Source organism: Lagenorhynchus albirostris, chromosome 5 (genome assembly GCF_949774975.1).
Source record: "Lagenorhynchus albirostris chromosome 5, mLagAlb1.1, whole genome shotgun sequence".
Classification (NCBI taxonomy): Eukaryota; Metazoa; Chordata; class Mammalia; order Artiodactyla; family Delphinidae; genus Lagenorhynchus; species Lagenorhynchus albirostris.
In genome coordinates, this window is record NC_083099.1 from 5,612,797 (window position 1) to 5,639,371 (window position 26,575).

Below are 26,575 nucleotides of genomic sequence, written 5' to 3' on the forward strand. Positions count from 1 at the left end.
TCTCTGGAACATGAGAGACATACATGAGACGGATTAGCTCAAGATGGCAGAGTAGAAGGATGTGCACTCACCCCTTCTTACAAGAACCCTGGAATCACAACTAACTGCTGAACAACCATCGACAAAGAAACACTGAAAGCTACCAAAAAAGATACCCTACATCCAAGGACAAAGGGGAAGCCATGGTGAGAAGGTAGGAGGCACGCAATCATGATAGAATCAAATCCCATACCCACAGACTGGAGAACAATTGTACCACAGAAGGTCTCCGACTAGAGTGAAAGTTCTGAGCCCCACATTAGGCTTCTCAGCCTGGAGGTCTGGCAACAGGAGGAGGAGCCCCCAGAGAATCTGGCTTCGAAGGCCAGTGGGATTTGATTCCAGGACTTCCACAGGACTGGGGGAAATGGAAACTCCACTCTTGGAGGGCACACACAAAGTCTTGTGCACACTAGAACCCAGGAGAAAGGAGCAGTGACCCCATAGGAGACTGAATGAAACCTACCTGCTAGTGTTGGAGGGTCTCCTGCAGAGGCGGGGGGGGGGCAGCTGTGGCTCACCAAGGGACAAAGACACTGGCAGCAGCAGTCCTGGGAAATACTCATTGGCATGAGCCCTCCCGCAGGCCACCATTAGCCCCACCATTAGCCTGTAGGCTCCAGTGATGGGACGCCTCAGGCCAAACAATCAACAGGGAGGGAACACAGGCCCACCCAGCAGCAGAAGACAAGTAGATTAAAGTTTTACTGAGTATGGCCCCGCCCACCAGAGGGACAAGACCCAGCTCTACCCACCACCAGCCCCTCCCATCAGGAATCTTGCACAGGCCTCTTAGATAGCCTTATCCACCAGAGGGCAGACAGCAGAAGCAAGAACTACAGCCCAGCAGCCTGCAGAATGAAAACCACAATCACAGAAAGTTAGATGAAATGAAATGTCAGAGGATTATGTTCCAGATGAAGGAACAAGATAAAACCCCCAAAAATAAACCAAGTGAAGCAGAGATAGGCAACCTTCCAGAAAAAGAATTCAAAATAACGATAGTGAAGATGATCCAGGATCTTGGAAAAAGAATGGAGGCAAGTATCAAGAAGATGCAAGAAATATTTAACAAAGACCTAGAAGAACTAAAGAACAAACAAACAGAGATGAACAATACAATAACTGAAATGAAAAATACACTAGAAGGAATCAATAGCAGAGTAACTGAGGCAGAAGAAGAGATAAATGATCTGGAAGACAGAATGGTGGAAATCACTGCCACAGAACAGAATAAAGAAAAAAGAATGAAAATAAATGAAGACAGTCTAAGAGACATGTGGGACAGCATTAAATGCACAAACATTCACATTATAGGGGGTCTCAGAAGGAGCAGAGAGAGAGAAAGGACCTGAGAAAATACTTGAAGAGATAATAGATAATATTCAAATAGATAATATTTGAAAATTTCCCTAACATGGGAAAGGAAACAGTCACCCAAGTCCAGGAAGCACAGAGTGTCCCAGGCAGGATAAAACCAAGGACAGGATAAACATGCCAAGACACATAGTAATCAAATTGTCAAAATTTAAAGGCAAAGAAAAATATTAAAACCAACAAGGGAAAAACAACAAATAACATATAAGGGAACTCCCATAAGGTTATCAGCTGACTTCTCAGCAGAAACTCTGCAGGCCAGAAGGGAGTGGTGTGATATATTTAAAGTGATGAAAGGGAAGAACCTACAACAAAGAATACTCTACCCAGCAAGGCTCTCATTCAGATTTGATGGAGGAATCAAAAACTTTACAGACACACAAAAGTTAAGAGAATTCAGCACAATCAGAGAAGAAAAAGAAATAAAAGGAATCCAAACTGGAAAAGAAGTTAAACTGTCACTGTTTGCAGATGTCATGATACTATACATAGAAAATCCTAAAGATGCTACCAGAAAACTATTCATCAATTAATTCAGGAAAGTTTCAGGTTACAATATTAATACACAAAAGTCTGTTGCATTTCTGTACACTAAAAACAAAAGATCAGAAGGAGAAATTCAAGAAACAATCCCATTTACCATTGCATCAAAAGAATGAAATACCTAGGAATAAACCAACCTAGGGAGACAAAAGACCTGTACTCCAGAAACTATAAGACACTGATGAAAGAAATCAAAGACAACACAAACAGATGGAAAGATATACCATGTTCTTGGATTGGAAGAATCAATATTTTCAAAATGACTATACTACCCAAGATAATCTACAGATTCAATGCAATCCCTATCAAATTACCAATGGCATTTTTCACAGAACTAGAACAAAAAATGTTAAAATTTGTAAGGAGACACAAAAGACCCCAAATAGCCAAAGCAGTCTTGAGAAAGAAAAACAGAGCTGGAGGAATCAAGCTCCCTGACTTCAGACTATATTACAAAGTTACAGTAATCAAAACAATATGGTACTGGCACAAAAATAGAACTATAGATCAATGGAACAGGATAGAAAGCCCAGAATTAACCCACTCACCTATGGTCAATTTATGACAAAGGAGGCAAGATTATACAATGGAGGAAAGACAGTCTCTTCAATAAATGATGCTGGGAAAACTGCATAGCTACTTGTGAAAAAATGAAATTAGAACATTCTTCAACACCACACACAAAAATAAATTCAAAATGAGTTAAAGACCTAAATGTGATGCGAGACATTATAAACCTCTTAGAGGAGACATAAGGGAGAACACTCTCTGACATAAATCACAGAAAGATCTTTTTTGATCCACCTTCCAGACCAATGGAAATGAAAACAAATATAAACAATTGAGACCTAATTAAACTCAAAAGCATTTGCACAGCAAAGGAAACCATAAATGCAATGAAAAGACAACCCACAGAATGGGAGAAAATATTTGCAAATGATATGAACAACAAGAGATTAGTCTCCAAAATTTACAACAGCTCATGTGGCTTAATATCATCAAAACAAACAACCCAGTGAAAAAATGGGCAGACCTAAATAGACAGTTCTCTAAGGAAGACGTACAGATGGCCAAGAAGCACATGAAAAGATGTTCAACATTGCTAATTATTAGAGAAATGCAAATCAAAACTACAGTGAGATATCACTTCACACCAGTCAAAATGGTTATCATCAAAAATCTACAAACAACAAATGCTGGAGAGGGTGTGGAGAGAAGGGAACCCTCCTACACTGTTGGTGGGAATGTAAATTGGTACAGCTCCTATGGAGAACAGTATGGAGGTTCCTTAAAAAACTAAAAGTAGAGCTACCATATGATCCCATAATCCCACTCCTGGACATTTATCCTGAGAAAAACATGGTCCAGAAGGATACATGCACCCCAGTGTTCATTGCAGCACTGTTTACAATAGCCAAGACATGGAAGCAACCTAATATCCATGGACAGAGGTATGAATAAAGAAGATATGGTCCATATATACAATGGAATATTACTCAGCCAATATAAAGAATGAAATAATGCCATTTGCAGCAACATGGATGGATCTAGAGATTGTCATAGTGAGTGAAGTAAGTCAGACAGAGAAAGAGAAATATTGTACGATATTGCTTATATGTGGAATCTAAAAAGAAATGATACAAATGAACTTATTTACAAAATAGAAACAGACTCAGGGACTTAGGGAACGAACTTATGGTTACCGGGGGTGAAGGGCGGGGGGAAGGGATAGTTAGGGAGTTTGGGATTGATGTGTACACACTCCTGTACTTAAAATTGATAACCACGGAGGACCTACTGTATAACACAGGGAACTCTGCTTAATATTATGTAACAAGCTAAATGGGAAAAGAATTTGAAAAAGAATAGATACATGTATATGTATAACTGAATCAGTTTGCTGTATATCTGAAACTATCACAACATTGTTAATCAACTATACTCCAATATAAAATAATAAGTTAAAAAAATGAGAGTCATGTAGAGGAATAGGTACAATTAACTTCAAAGGTGGCTCCTGAGAATGGCCGGAGGTCAGTGATGGCAGATTTGCAGTGGGATTTAATAATTAAAGGTATGATGCGGAGGCAAATGCCAGTGATTTCCTTCAGTTGCTCAGTGATCCCTAGTATGAAGCCAGATGAAATCGTTGTCAGGTTTGCATCTAAACTACTGCTTCTTACTTTCAGAGAAGGATGCATCTGCCCACTGTTTAGATGGGTTGCCGTGTGCCACAAATATTCCTGAGATTCTACATTGGGTAGGAGTTTGATTAAGATGATTTAGAGATATGAAGGAGGGGATGGAAACTGGAATAGTATTTATCTGTCAAATATTATAGTTCTTACAGTAAGAGAGGAGGGTAATTTGCAGTGCAGAAACATGCATTGTTTAACCCTGTGTGAAGCCAACATTCAGCATCCAGGATTGAGCTACTTCATGAATATCACACTGCCTTTCTCTTTCAGAGTGTTCAGTCTGTGGACATTTTGTATTCTATTCATAGATTTGGTAAATGAATATGTAGAATGTTTTAAATTTTGGCCAGCTATGGGGAATGCTGGATTCAATTGTTTTCTCAATATAGGTTAACATCTATACTTTTCAGAGATGTTTCAATGTACTAAATGCTTTCCGAAGACATACGAAAATAGAGATTAATAAAAATGATTAAAGTGAGTATATGTACAACTGAAAAAAAAAGTGGCTATAGAAACTTAAAAAAATTATTTAAATCATCTTCAGTTTTTGAGTAATGCTTTATAGTTTTCAGCATAAACATTTGCACATGTATTGCCTGTTATACCCCTCAGTATTTCAAAATTTTAATATTATTTCAAATGGTACTAATTTTTAAATTTCGCTTTCTAATTGTTTACTGTTATTGTTTAGAAGTACAGTAGATTTTATATATTAATCATGTATAATGCAAACTTAATAAACTCACTAGAACTTTAAAGGAAGTGATTGAATTGAATCCATTTGAAATTGTAAGTTGTTATAAACAACATAATTGTTTTTTATTTATTTTTCACGTTAGATATATTGTTGAAGTAGAGTTGATCTGCAATATTATATTAGTTTCATGTGTACAGCATAGTGATTCAGTACTTTTATAGATTATACTCCATTTAAAGTTATTACAAAGTCATGACTATATCTCCCTGCACTGTACAATATATCCTTGTAGCTTATTTTTTTATACATAGTAGTTGTATCTCTTAATTCCCACCCCTAGCGTGCCCCTCATTTTTCCCTCCCCCACTGGTATCCACCAGTTTGTTTTCTGTATCTGTGAGCCTGTTTTTGTTTTCTTATATACATTTCTTTTATGTTTTATATTCCACATGTAAATGTATAGAGTATTTGTCTTTCTCTGTCTGCCTTATTTCACGAAGCATAATCATCTCTAGGTTCATCCACATTGACTCAAATCAAAGAAGTTCATTCCTTTTTATGGCTGAGTAATAGTCCATTTTGTGTGTGTGTGTGTGTGTGTGTGTGTGTGTGTGTGTGTGTGTGTGTGTATGGAATATATATCACATCTTCTTTATCCATTAATCCTCTGATGGACACTTGGTTGCTTCCATATCTTGGCTATTGTAAATAATGCTGCTACGAACATTGGGTGCATGTATCTTTTGAAATTAATGTTTTCTCTTTTTCTGGATATATGCCCAGGAGTGGAATCGCTGGATCATATGGTATGTTTTTTTTAGTTTTTTGAGGAACCTCCATATGGTTTTTCACAGTGACTAGATGAATTTACATTCCCACCAACACGGCACAAGAGCTCCCTTTTCTCACATCCTTGCCAACATTTGTTATTTGTAGACTTCTGATGGTAGCCATTCTCACAGCTGTGAGGTTATAACTCATTCTGGTTTTGATTTGCACTTCTCTGATGATTTGTAATGTTGAGCATATTTTCATGTCTGTTGGCCATCTGTATGTCTTCTTTGGAAAAATGTCTATTCATGTTTTTTACCCATTTTTTATTTTTTTATATTGAATTGTATGAGCTGCTTGCATATTTTCCATATTAACCCCTTGTTGGTCACATCATTTGCAAATATTTTCGACCATTCAGTAGGCTGTCTTTTCATTGTCAATGGTTTCCTTTGCTGTGCAAAAGCCTTTAAGTTAAATTAAGTCCTATTTGTTTATTTTTACTTTTGTTTCCTTTGCCTTGGAGTCAGATCAAAAAAATATTGCTATGATTTATGTCAAAGCGTGTTATATGTTTTCATGTAGAACTTTTATGTTTTCTGGTCTTACATTCATGTCTTTAATCCATTTTGACTTTATTTTTGTATAAGGTGTGAGGAAATGTTCTAATCTCATTCTTTTACATGTAGCTTCTCAGTTTTCCCAGCACCACTTATTGAAGGGACTGTTTTTTCTCCATTGTATATTCTTGCCTCCCTGTTTTTGCATCCTTTTTTGTTGTTGTAGATTAATTGAACATAGGTTCGTGGGTTTATTTCTGGGCTCTCTATTCTCTTCCATTGATCTACATGTCTGTTTTTGTGCCAGTACCATGCTGTTTTGATTACTATAGCATTGTAGTATAGTTTGAAGTCAGGAAGCACGGTTCCTCTGGCTTTGTTCTTTTTTCTCAAGTTTGCTTTGGCAAATGATGGTCTTTTATGGGTCCACATAAATCTTAGAATTATTTGTTATAGTTCTGTGAAGAGTATCATGGGTATTTTGATAGGGTTTGCATTAAATATATCGATTGCTTAGGGTGGGATAGCCATCTTAGCAATATTAATTCTTCCAGTCTGTCAACCCAGGATATCTTTCCATTCTTGTTATCATCTTCAATTTCCTTCATCAGTGTTTTGTAGTTTTCAAAGTATAGGTCATTCACCTCCTTGGTTAAGTTTATTCCTAGGTATTTATTTTCTTTAATGCAATTTTAATCGAATTTTTTTTTTTGCTCTCTTTCTGATAGTTCATTATTAGTGTATAGAAAAGCAACACAGTTCTGTATATTAATCTTGTATTGTGCAGTTTTGCTTAACTCATTTATTAGTTCTAATAGTTTTTTGGTGGAGTCTTTAGGGTTTTCTATACATAGTGTCATGTCATCTGCAAATAGTGACAGTTTTACTTCTTCCCTTCCAATTTGGATGCGTTTTATCTCTTTTTCTTGTCTGATTGCTGTGGCTAGGACATCCAATACTATGTTAAATAGAAGTATCAAGAGTGGGCACCCTTGTCTTGTTCCCAACTTCAGTGGAAAGGCCTTCAGCATTTCACCATTGAGTATGTTGTTAGCTGTGGATTTGTCACAAATGATCTTCATTTTGTTGAGATACGTTCCCTCTATACCAACTTTGATGAGGATTTTTATCATGAATGGATGTTGAATTTTGTCAAATGTTGACAAATAACATAACTGGAAGTGACCTCATTTGTTAATGTTTATGCTTCTGTAATTGCTTGGTTTACCTATAAACCTGGGGATGCTGCAATGGTTTGCTTTGGTGACATCATTTATCTGGATTTCTTGGACACTTAACAAAGTTTAACATTATAAATATTCTGATTTTTCATTTGAAAATTTTGTTTACTTTTTTATCATCTTTATTTAGTGCTTTCTTATGCCCTTTATCCTTAAGTGACTGTAGGACTTTCTGTGACTAAAACAGCTGTTTGGTCCTTTGAAAATAGCCTCACCTTTCTATGTCCCCTCATCATAATGTGTCCAAGGCCGGGAGGAACCCTCATAGAAACTTGTTTCATTTTTCTAAGTGTAAATTTAAAATATTGAACAAAGCACCCAACTAACACCCTCTTACAAGTTATAACGGGAAAAAATTAGCAATGTGTGTGCCATCCAGTGACATGCTAAATATAAAGTTTTAAAATTTAGGAACAATGTATCTAGAAAGCAGTTACTTCACAGACATCAGCTTCTCTGTAGGATGTATTGCTTGTCTTGTCTCTTTAGAAAAATAATTTTAGGTGGTACTATTTAAAAATAAGCGAACCCCTTTCTTTATCCAGGGCATAGATAGTGCTTTAAATAGATAAAATCACCAGTTTTTTTAAAAAAAAAAAGTGAATAGATAATGTTCATAAAATATAAGTTTGCTTATGTTTAAAGTTCTAAGTGATACATTTGTGGAAAATTATCAAACCAAGAAGGAAATTAATGTGTTTTCAATTCTAGGAAAGCACTGTTATCAATGTGAGGGCACAGTACAGAACTCAGCCAATTTGTGACACAAAAAATAAAGCAATTAGAATAGCAGAGCAGCAAAGTCTCATTTGCCCTAGGTTGTTCTTTTCTCTAAGTGTAGCCAAGAGCTTAGCACTCTGAAATCCATCCTGTACCAGACAGCAGCACAAAAGCAACAGGGGACATGGGGAGCAAAGGAAGGCGCCTGCCTTTAGTTGAGGTTCCTTAGGCTGCTGGTTTGGTCTGGGCTGTTTCAGTGGACACAGAAGGGAAAGAGGGCCATGTAGAGGAGTCCCCGTTTATCAATGCTGTGGCGTATCTACTACCTTTGCACCTAGAAAAGTGGTCTGGAATCCTGGGGTTTCATCTTCATTCCTCCTTAGGGGAAGATTATGGGAAGAGGGAGTACTTTGTGGAGACATTTTATTTCCCCTTAGAGACCAAAAAGTTGTAGTAGATACCATTCTAAAACACTGATATGTTTGTGTCATTCTTCTGTTTCAAACTCTTCTATGAACTTCAGTTTTCTAGAGTCAAGTCCATCATGTTTAGCACGCCATTTTTGTTGCTTCTCTTACCTTTATATCACCTATTTACTACATAATCCAGCCCCACTGGGGTCTTGCCATATCCTGAATATATTCTGTTCCTCCTCCCCCCATCCCAAGGCTGACACTGGCTCTTGCCTACCCAATAAACATCCTGCTTTCCCCTCGTATATTCCTTTCCTGCTCTAAGAACCTTGATTTGTTAGCCAGTGGCTAGAGATCCTATGTTGTGAGGGTACGTAGACCCTTCAGCCATATTCAAGAGATTATCCATATTAGCCTGAGTCACCATGATCTCACTTTTCCTTTGACTCAATACTGACCAATGAGATATAAGGAGAGATCAGCTGGGGGGGGGAATTTGTTAAAACATTGGATTTTCTAACACAAGGGACACCTGCTGCTAATCTTGCACTTTATACCTTCTTATTAATTGAACACAGATGTGATTTCTGGAGACATGGCAGCCCTCTTGTGACAATGAAACACCAAACATAAAAACAAAAGATTAAAGCTGAGGGTGATGGAGAGTAAATTAGAGCCTTGGTATGTAATGATATCTTGAAGTGTCTGTACCAATTCTGAGATACCTTCTTTTATATTTATTGTTAAGTTAGCTTTACGTGACATTTTGATATAAGATACTATTAATAGACTCTCTGTTACTTGTAGCTGGAAGCATTTCTTCACAGTTGTGCATTTGCCAGCACTTCTGTAGCGTCCTTCCTCACATACCAGCTGTAGAAATTCAATTATCTTTGGTATAAGAGTTCAATTAGGGTTCAACTAGGAGTATGTAGAATGAAAATTTTATTATAGGAATTAGACCTCAAAAATATATGGGAGGGAATGAGGAAAAGAAGATGCAAAAAGGATCAAAGAAAAATCACCAACCAGAGAGGGTGTTAGTGAATGGTGTTGAACTGGTAGGAAACCAGGCACATCCAACTGCTGGAGTAGATCTTCCAAAGAATATAATGAAAGTTAAAGTTCAAGAGTGAGTAATGGACGGGGAGGGAGGGAGGAAATAGAGAAATATTTAGCTCTCAGATCACTACACACAGATATGCCAAGGATGGCATTTTGAGTTTTGTTTTTTGGGTTTTTTTGGGGGGGTCCATGCTATGTGGCTTGTGGGATTTTAGTTCCCTGACCAGGGATCGAACCCACGCCCTTGGCAGTGAAAGTGCAAAGTCCTAACCACTGGACGGTCAGATGCCCAAGAGGGGACAGGATTTGTAGTATTGCTAAAAGCATGGAGCTGGAACTAAACTGCCAAAGAGTTGTCTGGTTCCTGTGAAGACGCAGTGTCACTAGGGGCAAGAAATGAGTGGAGTTAGCACCAAGATATCTAGAAATTATACAGTGATCTGAAAGAGCCTCTAAAATAGCTAGGTTTAAACTATTAAAATAGATAAAATGGAGATAAGCCATAATGGAAGAATACAATCTTGTTAAAGTTAATGGATTTTACACTTTATGGCATTTCAATTAATTGCTATTTTTATTTCAGTAGTCACAGGCAGCCAGTGATTGTTACTGTATTAGAGAGGGCTGAGATAATTTTGTATTCTTAAATGGTTGTAAAATAATCACTTCTTTGCTTCTTTCACGTTTGTCATTTGAAGTTCTGGGAGAAAGACATCCTTTCCCATGAAAAAGTTGATTTGTTTACATAATAATAGGCATCAGGTTTTGAAAATTGAAGTGCAGCAACTCTGAGATTGACTCTCCTGAGACATTAGAAAGAGAGAAAAATGGGAAATGCACTTCTGTTTTGTTATAGCTCAAAAGAAGATTTTCTAAGGCTTTTCTGAAGCTGTTGCCAACTCACAAACTATGTTGTACAAATCTGTAGTGACTTCATTATCTGTTACCTGTTATCGCCTTGTTGAACTAAAATAAACTGTTGTGTTATGTGACCTATAAAATGGTATTAAGCATTTTATTACTTGCTTTGCTGTCAACTTGAACGTAAGACAGTTATTAAAGATTACATGGAGAAGATTTAGAGGATTACAAATGTTATTTTACAGAGCTGACAGGTTGCCCTTAATGTCTCCAGTCATAAAAGACAAGAAACGGGATAAATCTGAAGCCGGTGATATAAACTCAACAGGCAATGTGATGAATAGAACACAGACACAAGTAATCTTCTTTTCCATAGTCCCTTTTGTTTTTCTGATGCCTCTGCCATTACTTTAACAGCTTCTAAATGATGTAAATTGGAAAGCAGGAACATTAAAACAGTAATTCCACCGAGGGAACGAATGCTTCTTTACAGTCGCATTAGATGCCTGGGTGTGATCTAGACTTTCATCATCCACTGCTGAATTTATGGATGTTAGAAAGTAGGGAAACTAAACAGGAATGGGGCACGTCTGATTATAGACATCATTGATAGTGTGAAGAAACCAGCAGAGGTGAAATTTATCTAGCAACTTGGATTATGTTTCCGAAGAGATGTATTTTCAGTTTCTTGTTCATATGACATTTATGCTCAATCTCAGGTCCTGAGCCACCAACTAGGAAACGTGAGCTAAACGTAAATAGCTAAGTGCGCACCACTTACCTTCATAGGTGTTCCTCCCGCACTGCATTGCTTCTTCTGGTCTAGTTACTGCTAACAACAAAGCTGCCCTGCTTTTACAGTGCCCCCTGGTGCATAGGTAGGGAATCATCTCACCCAGCATCTTTTCACCTTCATCGCACCCAGCATCTTTTCACCTTTATTTTCCCCCTTAGGAACACATTTTTGTCCTTTCTTTCATATTTGATTTTTCAAAACTACAATTGTCTCATAAAGGGTCTTTTTTTTTCTCCTATCTGGAAATATCTTTTAACTCTATCCCAACTTACTGAATGGGCTGAACATAATACACCACAGAAACAGACTGCATTTTTTTTCTCCCATCATTCCTTTCAACTTTTTTCTGTTGGCTCTCCTTTCCCTGGCACTGAAGGCATCTCAGCAAGATACAGTAGCTCTCGTCATTTTCAATCATAAGAACAATCTTATTTTTTGATAATCCTCACTTTCAGGGATAAACAATCCTCAGGTGATCCGATTTCAAGATCGAGCCTCAAATATTACTCGGATTCCCCCAGTCCACTTAGATAAGGCTGTGATCTGTGTTTTATTTTTTCTCTCTCTCCCTTCTGACTTTTCCAGACTCAATGTAGCGAGTGTAGAGATTAAAAGAAAAAGGACAAAATGTCTTTTATTCCTCGTACAATTTGTGGCTACTGGTCATGATAGGTATTTTGTGCTGGTTTTCTACTGCAGTGTATTTTATGTTCTTTGGAAACGACCTCCTTTGCCAGATTTCTGGTCTGTGTATTTGCCTAATTGGAGCAATACATGCTCCAACTTACCACTTGCTTATTCTCACACCCACTCCGTTCCTCAACAGATTGATCTGTTTGCTTTGCCCAAGCAAGCAAGGCCCTCCTTGATTAAGGTCCCATCAAGCTGGCTTACACCTGGATGCTGTCATACTCCCACCTGCAGGGCCAACTCAGGTATCCCTGCCACACCAACATGGGAGTGCAGACCATAAACTCCTGTTGCCCTACTCTTTACTCTGCCATTGGGGAATGTTCCAGAGGCTTCCCACCTTCAGAACTTTCTGGAGAAGCAGGCACCAGTCTTCACAATCAAGCAGAGACAAGCTCTCGCAAGCACTCTAGACATCTGAGTTGGGTGTCGGTTTGACTGTTTCTGCAGCTTTGCAGGCATCTATCTAGCTGGGGTCTGGGGTATTTATTTCACCCTCTTAGAGGTCCTCCTCCTCTGTTAGTGCTTCTCTTGGCAGATCTCTCAAAGTCTTATGAGGAGGGCAAGAGAAAAGCCAAATAATTTCCTTACTTATTAATTCCAGAACACTAAACTCCTCTTCTGTATATAGTTAACATTTATATTTCTATTTACATCTACTCTTACTATATATTATTTATGTTTGTATTATATTTGTACTTATTGAATAAAGTTAGCATAAGGGCAGAAAGGCCAGTCTGGTCACCTTTTGGGGAAACTTGTTCGGTTTCCCCAAAAGGGAAGTGGAGGTGTATGGAGGGTGCTTCTAGCTATTGTTCGCATGTTTGCGGGCTTTATCCAGATTTCTGAGATAAGGGGCAAAGCCCTTCAGCATTATGTTACATTTCTTCTTTGCCCTGTCTTTCCTTTTTCTTTTCTTGTTTTTTTTTTTTTTTAAGTTTAAGGGTTTTCTTATCAAAGTCTTGTAAAACAATTTCAGAAACTGTACACCAACATGGCACAGACTATAGTACTTTTGTTTTTACTGCACAAAAGTGAAGATTGGAAACTCCTGTAAGAAAACAGTTGCCTAACTACTTTGCATTTCACATGGAATCACTGTGTGCCTCAGATTACTACTGCAGTAACAGTAACACAAAATTTATTGGTTTTATACAATTATTGAGATCAACTAAAAAGTACATTATCGAGTAGATTTGTCTTATTTTTAAAAGCATATGAAGGTCAATTTAAAATGCACTATCCCCCTTTTCCAACAAGATTAAAACAAATTAATAAAAGTGGAAAATTGAAAATCAGGACAAGAGATAACTTTCTTTTACAGATGGACTTCAGGATAGGCAGATAACTTTCACTGATGTAGATGTTCAATAAATTATTTTAGGAAAAAGAATTCCCAAACGTTTTATGAAAAAGTATACGACTCTACTTCAAAATATGCTATTTACTTACTGCCAAAGACAGTTTCGTTTGAAATCTTGTTTCTGTAATTGAAGTCTAATTATAGCCATCAAAAAAGGTTAGTGCATATATAACCTTTCAAAGTTAAACAAAAGCCACAAAATTTTAGCCACAAGGCTTATCTGTTTCAAATGCTCATTTCCAGTTGTAACTATAAGAATGTTGATTTGTTATGTCAACAAACAAGACCATAAGTAGATCCATCATGTTGGAGGATTTGAATGGCATTTAGGATATTCCTGCCACAATGAACATGCAATCAGCGCATTCTCTACATGGCTCTATTACGGCAATGAATCAAATGCTAGAAATACTGTAAGTAAACTTAATAAAGGAGATCACACAACATAAACGATCCATGCCTACTATAGATGCGTGCAGCTTTTCATTCTTGTTATGAAGCAGACCCAGAATAGTAAAACTGCTTGTTGACTCGATCAGATTTCTACCTGTCAAGAATTGGTTACTCATGTATCCTTTTTCTAAAAGCTTTTGGATGTAAATAACTAATATCAACATCAAGAGCTTTATAACCATTTATGACTCAGAGCTGTATACATCTAGATTTGAGATGAACAAATACAGCATTAAGAAATCACACAGCGGAATGACACTGATGCGTGTATACAGTTGGAGTCCCACAGAGGCAATATTCAGTCACTCATATCCATGTCTTCTTCTTGAGATCATCTACATTCACTTTGGATTCTCTTAGTGAATCACCAGTTCCCTTTTCCACAGAACATTCTTTTGTCTTTGGAGAACCTGGTTCTTTTTGTTTCTTCTCCTCTTTTTCTCTTTCTCGCTGTCATACCCTTGTTCCTCTTCATTGTAGTCCCCGTGTAACCTGTTTTACATCTTTATCACTCTCTGATTTTCTTTCCCGTTCCCTTTCCTTATCTTTACCTTTCTTCTTCTTGCTTGTGGATCGTTCTCTTTCATCTCTGCTTCTTTCTTTGTCTTTATCTTTCTTCTTCTCCTTTTTATGTCTCCTAGGGGATGTTGAGCGAGACAATTTTCTTTTGGGAGACCTAGGCTTTTTAGGAGATCTTGTGCCATTACTGCTTCTTCATCGTCATCTCTCTCTGCTTGCACTTCTGGAACGTCTGGCTGTGCTGTAACTTTTTGGTGCTATTTTAGAACATTTCTTTTCTTTGTCTTCTTTCTTTTTGTCTCTGTTTTTTGATGTGCTCCTTGACCTTCTACCCCTCTCTCCGGAATGAGATCTTCTCTGTCTTGGACTTTTGGATCGTTGTCTACTCCTTGACTTAGAATGTGATCGCCTTCTGCTTTTTTGTGTGTGTGTGGTACACGGGCCTCTCACTGTCGTGGCCTCTCCCACTGCGGAGCACAGGCTCCGGACATGCAGGCTCAGCAGCCATGGCTCACGGGCCCAGCTGCTCCGTGGCACGTGGGATCCTCCTGGACCGGGGCACGAACCTGTGTCCCCTGCATTGGCAGGCGGACTCTCAACCACTGCGCCACCAGGGAAGCCCTTGATCTGCTTCTTGACCACCTGTGCCTAGAAGATGAGGGAATCCTCCTCCTCCTAGAACATGATCTTGACCTTGAGTGCCTTCGTTTTTCTTCCTTCTTACCTGGTCATATAGCAGCAGAAATGAGGAAGTGTGTCTCTGGTACGCTCGTCATGGCTTCCTCTATTTCTTTACTAGAGGTATCTGATTTCAGACTTGGTGAAACAAGATGAGCAGCTACATGATTCAACTTGGGATCAACAGTACTCATACGTTTCAGCCACTGATCGGCAGCAAGAGACTGAGAGTCCAAGTTTGCACCAGGAAGTCCAAGTGCAGCAAGGGCAGGACCAAGAGAGGAGCTCCCAAAGCAGCCAATGGAACAGCGCCAATCTGGGTAAGTGGGTTGGGAGTAGGCAGGAGTCCATCACCAGGCGGAAGGCCTGCCACTGCATTATCTGGTGCCAACAGAGACAAAGCCTTCGTCTCATTAGGAATAACTCCTTCTGCATACGGTACGACTGTCAAAGCTCTGTCAACGAATACAGTGTTTGTCAGATGCTGTGCCGCAACTGCTGAGTCTGGATCATGGAACTTAACAAAGCAGGCTCGGGATGAGAATGGCAAAGGCGAATCATCAGGCGGGAAGAGGTGCCGTTCGTCGATCTTCCCTAGGGAACCGAAGAGGGTCCGCATCTGCTCAGAGCTAGCGCTCGGGGAGACATTAGTCACCTGAATTACTTCGGTGCCGCTCCCTCCCCCGCCCCCTGGCCCGCCGCTGAGGCCCGGGCCCCCAGTGCTGGGGACGATGGTAGTATTGCTTATGGCGCTCTTGCCTACTCGCTCTCGAGCGAAGTAATTCCAAGATATAAGGCCGGCACCGGCAACGGGAAGGGCTCCTCTGTCCTCCTGCCCCAGACGCTGGCGGTGCCCTGTCTTTTAAGATGACCCATTGCAAACATCAGGAAAGTCTCTTTTAGTACCTTTGCTTTCTGTGTTTGTAACAAAAACAGAAACAGTCATCACGTATTGAGGTTTTAAGACGTGGAGCAAACAGCTAAATGGTTTACAGGTATTATCTCATTGTGATCACAATAATTTTGAGAGGTCGGTCTTATATTCCCTGTTATATGGATCTGAAAATCAAAGCTGGGAAAGGTTAACTAATTTATTTAAGAATTTACAGACAGCGAGAAGCTTAACTTGGATTTGAACTCACATTTCTAAGATTCTAGAGGCCATGATCTTAATTCCGACATTATACTGTCAAAACATGATGGGTGCTTGCCTAGGTGAATTACCCTATTGATACACTAGCATTAAGGATACATTATTAAAGAAATTCATATAATAATCAACAGATTCTGTACTTTTTAATAGCTCTTAAAATTGTCCTTGAGTTACCATGCAGATTATCACAAAATCTCTGCCCCTCTAATTCCATTTCCTCTTCCTAAAACAATAGCACGTAGGTTAGAGAACAATCTCTTCCCACTGCCCTCTGGGGGGACTAGCCTGCATTGCCTGAGGAACCTGAAATGACCTCCCTTAAGACTCAGTGCTGGGTGTCCTCACCACCTCCCTCTGTTCCTCTAGACCCACAACTAGAGTGTAACGCCAGCAGATCCCTGAAGGTGAAGTGCAAAGCGAGACCCACGAGGAGGTGCAACTTGGGTTCTCCAGAAAGCAAATTCTGGGACGGAGATTTGCTTACAGAGAGTTTCTCGGGGCGTGCTCTCAGGAGTAATAACTGTCAGAGGGAATAATGGGGCTGTGCTGCCGTCACAACAAAGGCCTCGGCCACCCCGAGGGAGAGTTGGAGCTGGGAGGCTTGTTCCTAATTGCACAGCTGGGGGCAGGGAGCTGGACATTTAAGTCCCACGTGAACCCGTCACTGGATGCTGGCTGCCCCAAGAAAGGGGCTGTGATGGCGGGGAGGGCAGCTCTCTTCAACTGAGCATAATTCCTGGAGAAGGCTGAGATCAGGGCTGTCAGCAGGGGCATGCCCAGCAGATGGACACAATTCCTTCAGCCTCGGAGGGGCGTCTGAGGACAGAATCCTCTACAAATAGGCGTTCGTTCTATTGTTATTTTCAATTTAACTACTTTGAGGGACTTTATAAGTTTTCATAGGCTTCAGTGGGATTTCCAGGTATTATGCTCTTTTTTCCTAGAAATTTTTATGAGAAAACCTATTTCAAATACAGTTGATGCACTCAGTTTTGTATCATGATGCATTTGGGAATCAAGCTCTCTGTAACTGTGAGGCCTCCCTGCATTTTTATCAATCTTTTGAGACAAGTGTAAACAAAGTGACATAATATGTTTGCAGGCTCCTTATTGAGGAAAAAGTAAGTAAATCAAAATTAGGGGCTGCCCTGGTGGCGCAGTGGTTGAGAGTCCACCTGCCGATGCAGGGGACACGGGTTCGTGCCCCGGTCCAGGAAGATCCCACATGCCGCGGAGCGGCTGGGCCCGTGAGCCATGGCCACTGAGCCTGCGCGTCCGGAGCCTGTGCTCCACAGCGGGAGAGGCCACAACAGTGAGAGGCCCGCGTACCGCAAAAAAAAAAAAAAAAAATTAATTTGGCAGTGTTCTAGTCATTGTGTACATATGATAAATTGTTTAATCTTCACAGTAAATCGACGTGAGAGATAACATCATTTCCATTATTCAGAGGAAGAAACTGAGGTTCAGAAAAGTTAAAGAAATCAGGCAAAATTTCATATCAATGGCTGCTTTAGGCATTCCCTGTTTTAGTGAAAAAGGTGTATTATATGTCTGTATTAGTTATACATTGTTGTATAACAAGTCACCCCCAAATTAATGGATAAATAGTAAACTGTTATCATCTCATGTAATTTCTGTGGGTCATGGAAGTGGCTTAGTTGGGTGAGTCTGGCTCAGGGTTCCTCGTTCGGTTGGAGCTGAGATGTCCAAGGAACAATATGGAGACTAGGATGGTTAAAATGTTGGAAGGGAGTTATAAGCAGTGTGGTTACAGTCACTGAAAGCCTTGACCAGGGCTGGAAGATGCACTTCAGCTGTTGGTTGGAGGCCTCAGTTACTTGCTGCATGGACGTCCCCGAAGGGCTGCTTGTATGTTCTCACCACATGGTAGTTGGCGATAGAGCAGGAGGAAGCTGCAATGTCTTCGAGGACCTAGTCTCACAAGTCCCACACAGTCCATTAGGGGCAGTGGAGATGGGCCACACTTTGGGGATGGGAGGCAGTTGAGTAATTTAAAAATTTGTAGACATATTTTAAAACCATCACAACGTTAAGTATGTTAGAGTGTACGCTTTGTTTACAAAATTTTCATCACAAATTGGGCACATTATAATTGAACCAACTTTCTTCTTTATTTTTAATTGGAGTATAGTTGACTTACAATATTGCATTAGTTTCTGGTGTACAGCAAAGTGATCCAGTTATATATATATATATAGTCGTTTTCATATCCTTTTCTATCATGGTTTATTACAATATACTGAATATCATTCCTTGTGCTATACAGTAGGACTTTGTTGTTTATCTATTTTATATATAGTAGTACGTATAAGTTAATCCCTAACTCCTAACTTATTTCTCCTTCACCCCCTTTCCCCTTTGGTAACCATAAACTGTTTTCTGTGTGTGTGAGTCTGTTTGTATTTTGTAAATAAGTTCACTAGTGTCATATTTTAGATTCCACATATAAGTGATATCATATAGCATTTGCCTTTCTCTGTCTGAGTTACTTCACTTAGTATGATAATCTCTAGGTCCATCCATGTTGTTCTAAATGGCATTATTTCATTGTTCTATATGGATGAGCAATATTTCATTGTATATATATACCACATCTTCTTTATCCATTCATAAACACTTAGATTCCTTCCATGTCTTGGCTATTGTAAATAGTACTTCTATGAACATTGGGGTGCATGTACCTTTTCAAATTACAGTTTTCTCCAGAGATATGCCCAGGAGTGGATCATGTGGCAACTCTATTTTTAGTTTTTTAAGGAACCTCCATACTGTTTTCCATAGTGGCTGCAGCAATTTACATTCCCATCAACAGTGTAGGAGGTTGAACCAAATATCTTGATTGCTACAAGAAGCAGGCCTTTTATATGGCAATATTTTCTTAGTTATGAATATAGATTTTCTCATGTACAATGTTACGAAGTGGAATGAATGTTCATTCTTTATGGAAATTTTGAATATTTTAAGTATTAAAAGATTGTCTTAATGTAGCAATAAATATTTTCATGTTTAAAATTATTTTATTCATGAGTTTATCCAGTGATTATTTATTGAGGGCATGCTATTCACCAGTACTGTTCTAGGTGCTGGGGTTACGGCAACAAACAACACAGGAATCACGATATACCTTCATACATCTTGCATTTTCATGGCAGAGATGAGCAACAGCAAGTGACCAGATGATTACAAGTAATCTAGATTGTTAGCTATGAGTCAGGGTACAGTAATAGCTGGTGGAGTGTCTGTAGGCGGGGACCTTGGTAGGGGGTGGGGGGGAGAGTAAGAGAGGGCACATTTTTGGTTAGCAAAGACCACCCCTGACAGGCTAACACTTGATATGCTCAGGGGACACTATGGAGGCTAGTGTGGCTGAAATGTTGGAAGGGAGTGACAAGAAATGAGGTTGGAAATGTGTCCAGGGACCAGATCCCAAGAGTCTTGGAGGCTATAGGCATTAAAGACTTTGAGTTTTACTTTAAGTGTTATATAAGCCAAGGGAGGCTTGAGAACGAGAGAATGATATGGTCTAACATACATTCTAAAAGCCAGATGCTTTTTGGAGAATAAACTCTAGTGAGATAGAAGTTCAAGCAGGACTCCCAGCTGGGAGATGACCCAGAATCCAGAGATGACAGTGTCTTAGAATAGGGAACAGCACAGGGGAGGGAAATGGTCAGACTCAGGTACATTTGTACAGGAGAGAAATAAAGGGGTAAAGGGTAACCCAAAGGCTCTGACCTCAGGGCACTAGTCAGTTAATATATAAATGAGTACTTTTCTCTATAATTTATGCTCACTGCTGAAATGTTTTCAGACATTGCTTTTCCCCTCGAAGAAATTCAGAAAACAACTTAGTTTGAGAGAACATTCTTTACAACTACCAAGTTATTAAATTAACTTTTCCCCTGTTACCCAAGCTTTAGTCACATTCATACTGCACTCAGAGAGCGAGAAATCAATAAAGCCTTTAAATACCCATGATTATTAGTTCATATACGTTTATATAAAATTTGTTTAATAAAAGTATCAATATTTAATTTTAATTTGGTGTGAAATGAAGTTTGTTATCAATTTTAAATTTCTTTTGATAACGTTTTTATACTTTAGGAGTCAAAATATTCTATGTCTGGTAATTGAATAATGAAGCAATTGGAAATGAACCTCAAAACTCTCTTCTTTAATTGTCACTATTTTTGTAAAATTTCTCAAGTGGATGGCCTTTCTTATTAGATTTTCTCTTATTTTCTGATTGAGCAGTGCTAACCAAATAATAATCTATGTTATGTCATGTATTAAATATTCCAAACTTTATTTCTTCATGCTGTAGGGTCAGTAGTTTCCATGGATGTTAAAATGTTTTAAATGAGAATTAAAATGGATTCACTGTTCAAATAAGTTTTAGAAATATAAACAAAGTTTAAAAAATTTCCCAGAATTTTCTAGAGCATTCAGTGTATCAGTGTGCATTTTCTCTGTCCAAAGAGGAAGTACAATTTACATAACTAAAACTTATTGACCAAGTAATGGTTTAATTTCCCCTTTAGTAAAAGGCTTGCCTATCCTTTTCCCTTCATTAATATTACTCTATTCACTTACTTATGGAAAATAGAGTGTATATTGATAGTGGATTGAAATTCACTTTGAACTTAATCATTATTATTCATTTTTTTCAATAAATATTTGTTGAGCACCTAGGATGGGTGTTTAGGGCCAGGGATACAGCAGTGAAAAAAATTGACATAATCTCTGATCTTGAGAATTTATATATGGTCTTCAAACTGAGTCCCCATATCTGCTGGAAGAGAAAAAGACATTCCCAGAAACTGATGAATGGATTTAGGGAATACAGTTCCAGATTTGCTGTGCATAATCTTTCCTAAAACGAATGTACCTGAGAAAGCTCTGGCAAACGGTTCCTGCCCACCCTCTTCTCCCCACAACCCTATCGCAAAAGACATTTCTCTAGCTTTGCACAAGAAAGGGATACCATTACCCACCTCTTATCTCACTTATCTTACTTCGGTGCATTGTTTCATGGAGGAAAATCTTCCCAGCACCAGCCCCAGGTTGGTGTTGGTGTTAAGAAAGCTAATAACCCTAATCCCCTAGTCCTAGCTCACAGCGCCACCCACACACTCACACACAGACACTTTGTCTGTTATGTCTGTTGTGTCTGTTGTTGTGTCTCCCTCTCCCTCCCTTCCTCCCCCTTTTCCTCCCTCTCTTACCCACACACACACACACACACACACACACACACACACACACACACACACACACACACACACACACACACACTCCTGTTGCGCAAGTGAGAAGTTTGTTGTTTTATTAACTCTCAGTGCTGACCAGAAGGGCGGTCACCTCCAGGATCTCCAGAGTGCCACTGGGAGACGTGACTCCTGATAGTTTAGTTCCTGAGCCAGGTCAGCAAGTAATATCCTGGCTGCTTGGCTCTTCCCGATGTGATGTGTCATGTGGATGTTCTTTTCCTTCTTCTCAAATCAGAGCTAGTTGGAAGTTTAGGAGCGATTGAACTAAAACTCCTGTGAGCTCAACTACACTCCTGGCTAATAAGCATCCCTGAAAAAGATGTTCAGAGGAAAAAGCTGGCTTTAAGGGAAGATACCAGACTTCTTGCTCTGGAGGTAGGCAGTGGTCCATCCGTTACCCGGCAACAGTCATAGGGCAAACCACAGGACCTTAACCAACTATACGAAGGAAATTATAAACGAAGGTTAAAATGTCAAGTTGGCTTTCAGAAGCTCATGTAACACATCATACATTTGAAATAGTGTAGATTTGCAATAAAAGTATTTAAAAATAATTTAAACTATTTAAGTTGTTTCAATGTCCTGACTATTGTAAATAGACCTGCAATGAACATTGTGGTACATGACTCTTTTTGAATTATGGTTTTCTCAGGGTATATGCCCAGTAGTTGGATTGCTGGGTCATATGGTAGTACTATTTTTAGTATCTGCCATACTGTTCTCCATAGTGGCTGTATCAATTATCATTCCCGCCAACAGTGCAAAAGGGTTCCCTTTTCTCATGTCCAATGATAGATGAATGGATAAAGAATATGTGGTACATATATACAATGGAATATTACTCAGCCATAAAAAGGAACGAAATTGGGTCATTTGCAGAGATGTGGATGGACCTAGAGTCTGTCATACAGAGTTAAGTAAGCCAGAAAGAGAAAAACAAATATCATATATTAACGCATATATGTGGAATCTAGAAAAATGGTACAGATGAACCTATCTGCAGGGCAGGCATAGAGACCCAGATGTAGAGAACAGACATGTGGACACAGCGGGGGAAGGGGAAGTTGGGATGAATTGGGAGATTAGGTTTGACATCAATACACTACCTTGTGTAAAACAGATAGCTAGTGGGAAACCGCTGTATAGCACAGGGAGATCAGGTCGGTGCTCTGTGACAACCTAGATGGGTGGGATAGGGGAGTGGGAGGGAGGTCCAAGAGGGAGGGGGTATAGTTATACATAGAGCTGATTCACTTCACTGTACAACAGAAACTAACACAGCATTGTAAAGCCATATTACTCCAATCAAAACAAAAAGTATTTAAAAATGTAAAGAGAACATATGGTAAGGTCCCTATTTTTTTTAATGTGGCATCACTGAATTATTTAACTCTGAGAACTCTCTAATGAGCTCACGGTCCTGAAATATTGTTTGGCCACACTCATTTGCCTGCCCCCACCATAAACTGCCCGCCTCCCATGCCCTGTGACCAATCAGGGTTGGAATCACAGCCTCACTTTATGGCACATCCGTTATCCAATTCTGTGAAGAGGCCATCGTTGTGTGAGGAGTGGGGAGAGCCCAGCCCGTTTTGCTGAGTCAGCAGTTCAGGAGTGTTGCTGCCTTAGCTCGAATCCTGGAGGCTTGGGTCCCAGGCAGCTGTTGATAATCCAAGGCAGCTTTTTGGAAGCAGCTCGTATCAAATTCCCTTCCCCATTTCTTATTCTTCATTTAAGCTTCATTGAGTCCCCACTCTTTTGAAATGAAAAGTGTGCTGACTAATACAGTTTGTTTTGTCCAACAAGAAGGTGGATGATACAGTGCCAATAATGTTGAATTATCAAAACATGAATTACAGGAATTTTAAGAAACCATCTCTCTTTCAGCCAAACTACAATTCCTTCCTGGCCTCTGCTCCCGTAGCATTGCCTAAGGGTCCTGCGTGATCAATTGGAATTATTTAGAGTTGGTCTCCCTCCCTCCCTCCCTCCCTTCCTTCTTTCTCTCCTTCTTTCCCTTCTTCATTTATTTTCCATGATACTGCTTGATTGGAGTAAACAAGAATATGGCCTAAATGCCAGGCTTAGCAGATGCAAACCATGAATTATAATGATTTTTCCACCAGTCTTTATTTCAACTGATCTAATTATCTGCCAGTTTGGTGTTTCCAGGGTGTGGAGGCCAGAAAAAGTAAATTGGGCTTAAAAAATGCTTTGGAGTAATTTACATCTGCTTTTAAGTAACGAGATTGCAATATCAGTTGATATAATAAAAACAAAATACTGATTTTCCTATTCCAAGTCCTTTTCCAAAGCAATTTATAATGATGTGATCTAACATATCATGTTGAATGTTTTGCTGTGTTCCAGGAACAGTGCTAGTCACTTTAAAATGATTATCTGATTTACTGCACAGAAACTATGAGATAGGTATTATTCCTATTGTTATTTCTATTTTAAGAAGAGTAAGCCTTGGGTGGGAAGAAAATGTCCTTAAATACTAAACACCTATAAGTATGAAATGCACACTGTTGGCACCCCCCCAAACAGTAAAATATTTTATTAACATTTTATAGGGGTTCCATGTTGAAATGATACTGTTTTCGATATGTTGGGTAAAATAAAATTTGTAACTCAAGTTAAAAAAGAGAAAGAATAAGCTGCAGTTGAGAGAATTTGATGAACCTGCCCAGGGTCACACAGCTAGCAAATGGCTTGGCTAGAATTCAAATCAGGTCGATGTCTCTCTAGAGCCTGAGACTTTACCACAAATATCTTACACAGGCTCACACAGCAAATGCTCAGATAGGGTTGGTTAAATTATTAGTTTCAATATGTCATTTCACTGTGTTTCACTTCACATCTCTGCCACAGCTTCATGATGGATAGAGGAACCTTACTGACTTGCCTTCTCATTCTGAGTGGCCATTGCCCATCCTGCCTGGGTGCCACCATGAGACACATGGAACTTATTTGAAAGGAACCTGCAGGCTGTAGATGAGCTCAGCCAAACCCACTGAGATCAGCTGAATCCAATCTATTCAAACATGAGCATGAGAAGAAATGACAGTTGCTTTAACCCAATGAGGTTTTTTTTTTAAAAAAAATTGAAGTATAGTCGATTTACAACGTTGTGTTAGTTTCAGGTGTACAGCAAAGTGATTCAGTTATACATATATATATATATATATTTTTTTTTTCAGATTCTTTTCCCTTAGGGGTTACTCCAAAATATTGAGTATAGTTCACTGTGCTATACAGTAGGTCCTTGTTGGTGATCTATTTTATATATAGTAGTGTGTGTCTGTTAATCCCAAACTCTAATTTATCCTCCCCGCCTTCCCCTTTGATAACCGTAAGTTGGTTTTCTATGTCTGTGGGTCTATTTCTGTTTTGTATATAAATTCATTTGTATCATTTTTTTTAGATTCCACAAATAAGTGATTTATGATATTTGTCTTTGTCTGGCTTACTTCACTTAGTGTGATAATCTCCATGTCCATCCATGTTGCTGCAAATGGCATTATTTCATTCCTTTTATGGCTGTGTAATATTCAGTTGTATACACGTACCACATCTTCTTTATCCATTCAGTCCACTGAGATTTGCTGTGGTTTGTTACACAGCACTATTATGACAATAAGTGACATGTTGCAGAAAATGAATTAAGACGTTCAAAATGCACTGGCTGAATTTGGTCTGTAGACTTGGGTTTTTTGTTTATTTTGTTTTTTTGTTTTTTTGATCACAATCATTTTAAACTTCTTTCTAATCTGAATGTCCTCAGGAGGACAGGTACCCTCCAATGTGCTATGGTTCCCAAAACTCAAACCAGTTCTACCTGGGATTTCTTACACCCAGTTACATTCCCACCTACCTGGCCCTTGACAGAATTTCAGCTTGTGGTCTTTGCCATAGACTGTAATGGAGAGGCACTAAGCTTTCACCTGGTGTATATTTTATCTCCTCCTTGATTTAAATTTACTCTCTAGAGATCTGTATCACATATTGAATTTTTGGAATAAGTCAGAAACCTGGATAGATTGTGAAAGTCAGTAGGAAATAGTCACTGTTTTGGGTTGTTTTTATTTAGTTTATTTTATATAAACATATATATTATATTACATTATACTATATTATATTGCACTGTAATGGATTCATAGAATTTTGGAATTTTATTTAGATATATAACATACTAAATATATGTAATATTCAATGGAATAATAGAATTATAAATTAGATTAGACCTGAAAATATAAGGCATTAAAAACTGCTTAGTTTACTTGGAAAAATTATGTGGCTTATATCTGTTTAATGATTTAATCAAAAGTGGAAGTCTTTACTATTGACATAGAGAAATCAAGTGAACTGTTAATTTATATACAGTTATGAGTATAATTTTTCCTTCAAATTCTTCAATTTTGGTCACATAAAAATTAATATAAATCTTAGTGATTGTTCTTTGTTTATTCAAAGTAGGTATAATTGAATATGTACCTATATTTTCCAATTACCTGTTGGATACATGCAATATAATCTACAGTAAAGTTTTCCTTGGTTCAACTTTTCCTTTGTTTTTATGGGATAAGCCTTAAAACTTTTCCATAATATAAATTACTTCTCCCAATACAATTTAATTTAGAAAATTACCTGTTTTTGACTATTTTACAATGTGCTCCAAACAGAAAACTGATCTGAGGACGACTCAACTCTATCCATCACAACTGGAATGTAACTTGTCTTGAATGAATTAATCAACAGATGATGGATTTCTTAGGCATTAAAAGTAACTCATTCAGTAAACCTCACGGTATTTGCCATCACTTATGTGAATGAAAATGAGAGAAGAAAATGAAAGAAGAAAACATCACTGGAAGAGCAGAGAATTGCTTTCCTACCATGGTAGTTCTCTGAGCATTCCAGATAGCAGACTTGGGGAAAAATGGCTGGTGGGTTGTCCATTTTAATTAAATGCCAATGAACTACTTTAAACCAGATGTTAGTCAAGCCACAATGTCCTTTGTATATGCACATATGTAGCAAAGGGCTGTCAAGGCATTGTGTTTTTAAGAGAATATCTCTATTGAGTATTCTAGTACAGAGAGAAAGACAGTGAGGAATAATAGTCCTGAAAACATACGGTT

The 26,575-nt window shown here is 38.7% G+C and overlaps 1 protein-coding gene and 1 pseudogene across 2 annotated transcripts in view; one reads left to right on the forward strand and one right to left on the reverse strand.

Moving 5' to 3' along the window:
- The window catches only part of ZNF385D (zinc finger protein 385D), a 941,851-nt gene that overhangs the window by 292,841 nt on the left and 622,435 nt on the right, over window positions 1-26,575 (forward strand). The window lies entirely within an intron of this gene.
- Window positions 14,089-26,575, reverse strand: part of LOC132520753 (serine/arginine-rich splicing factor 11-like) — a 59,036-nt pseudogene continuing 46,549 nt past the window's right edge.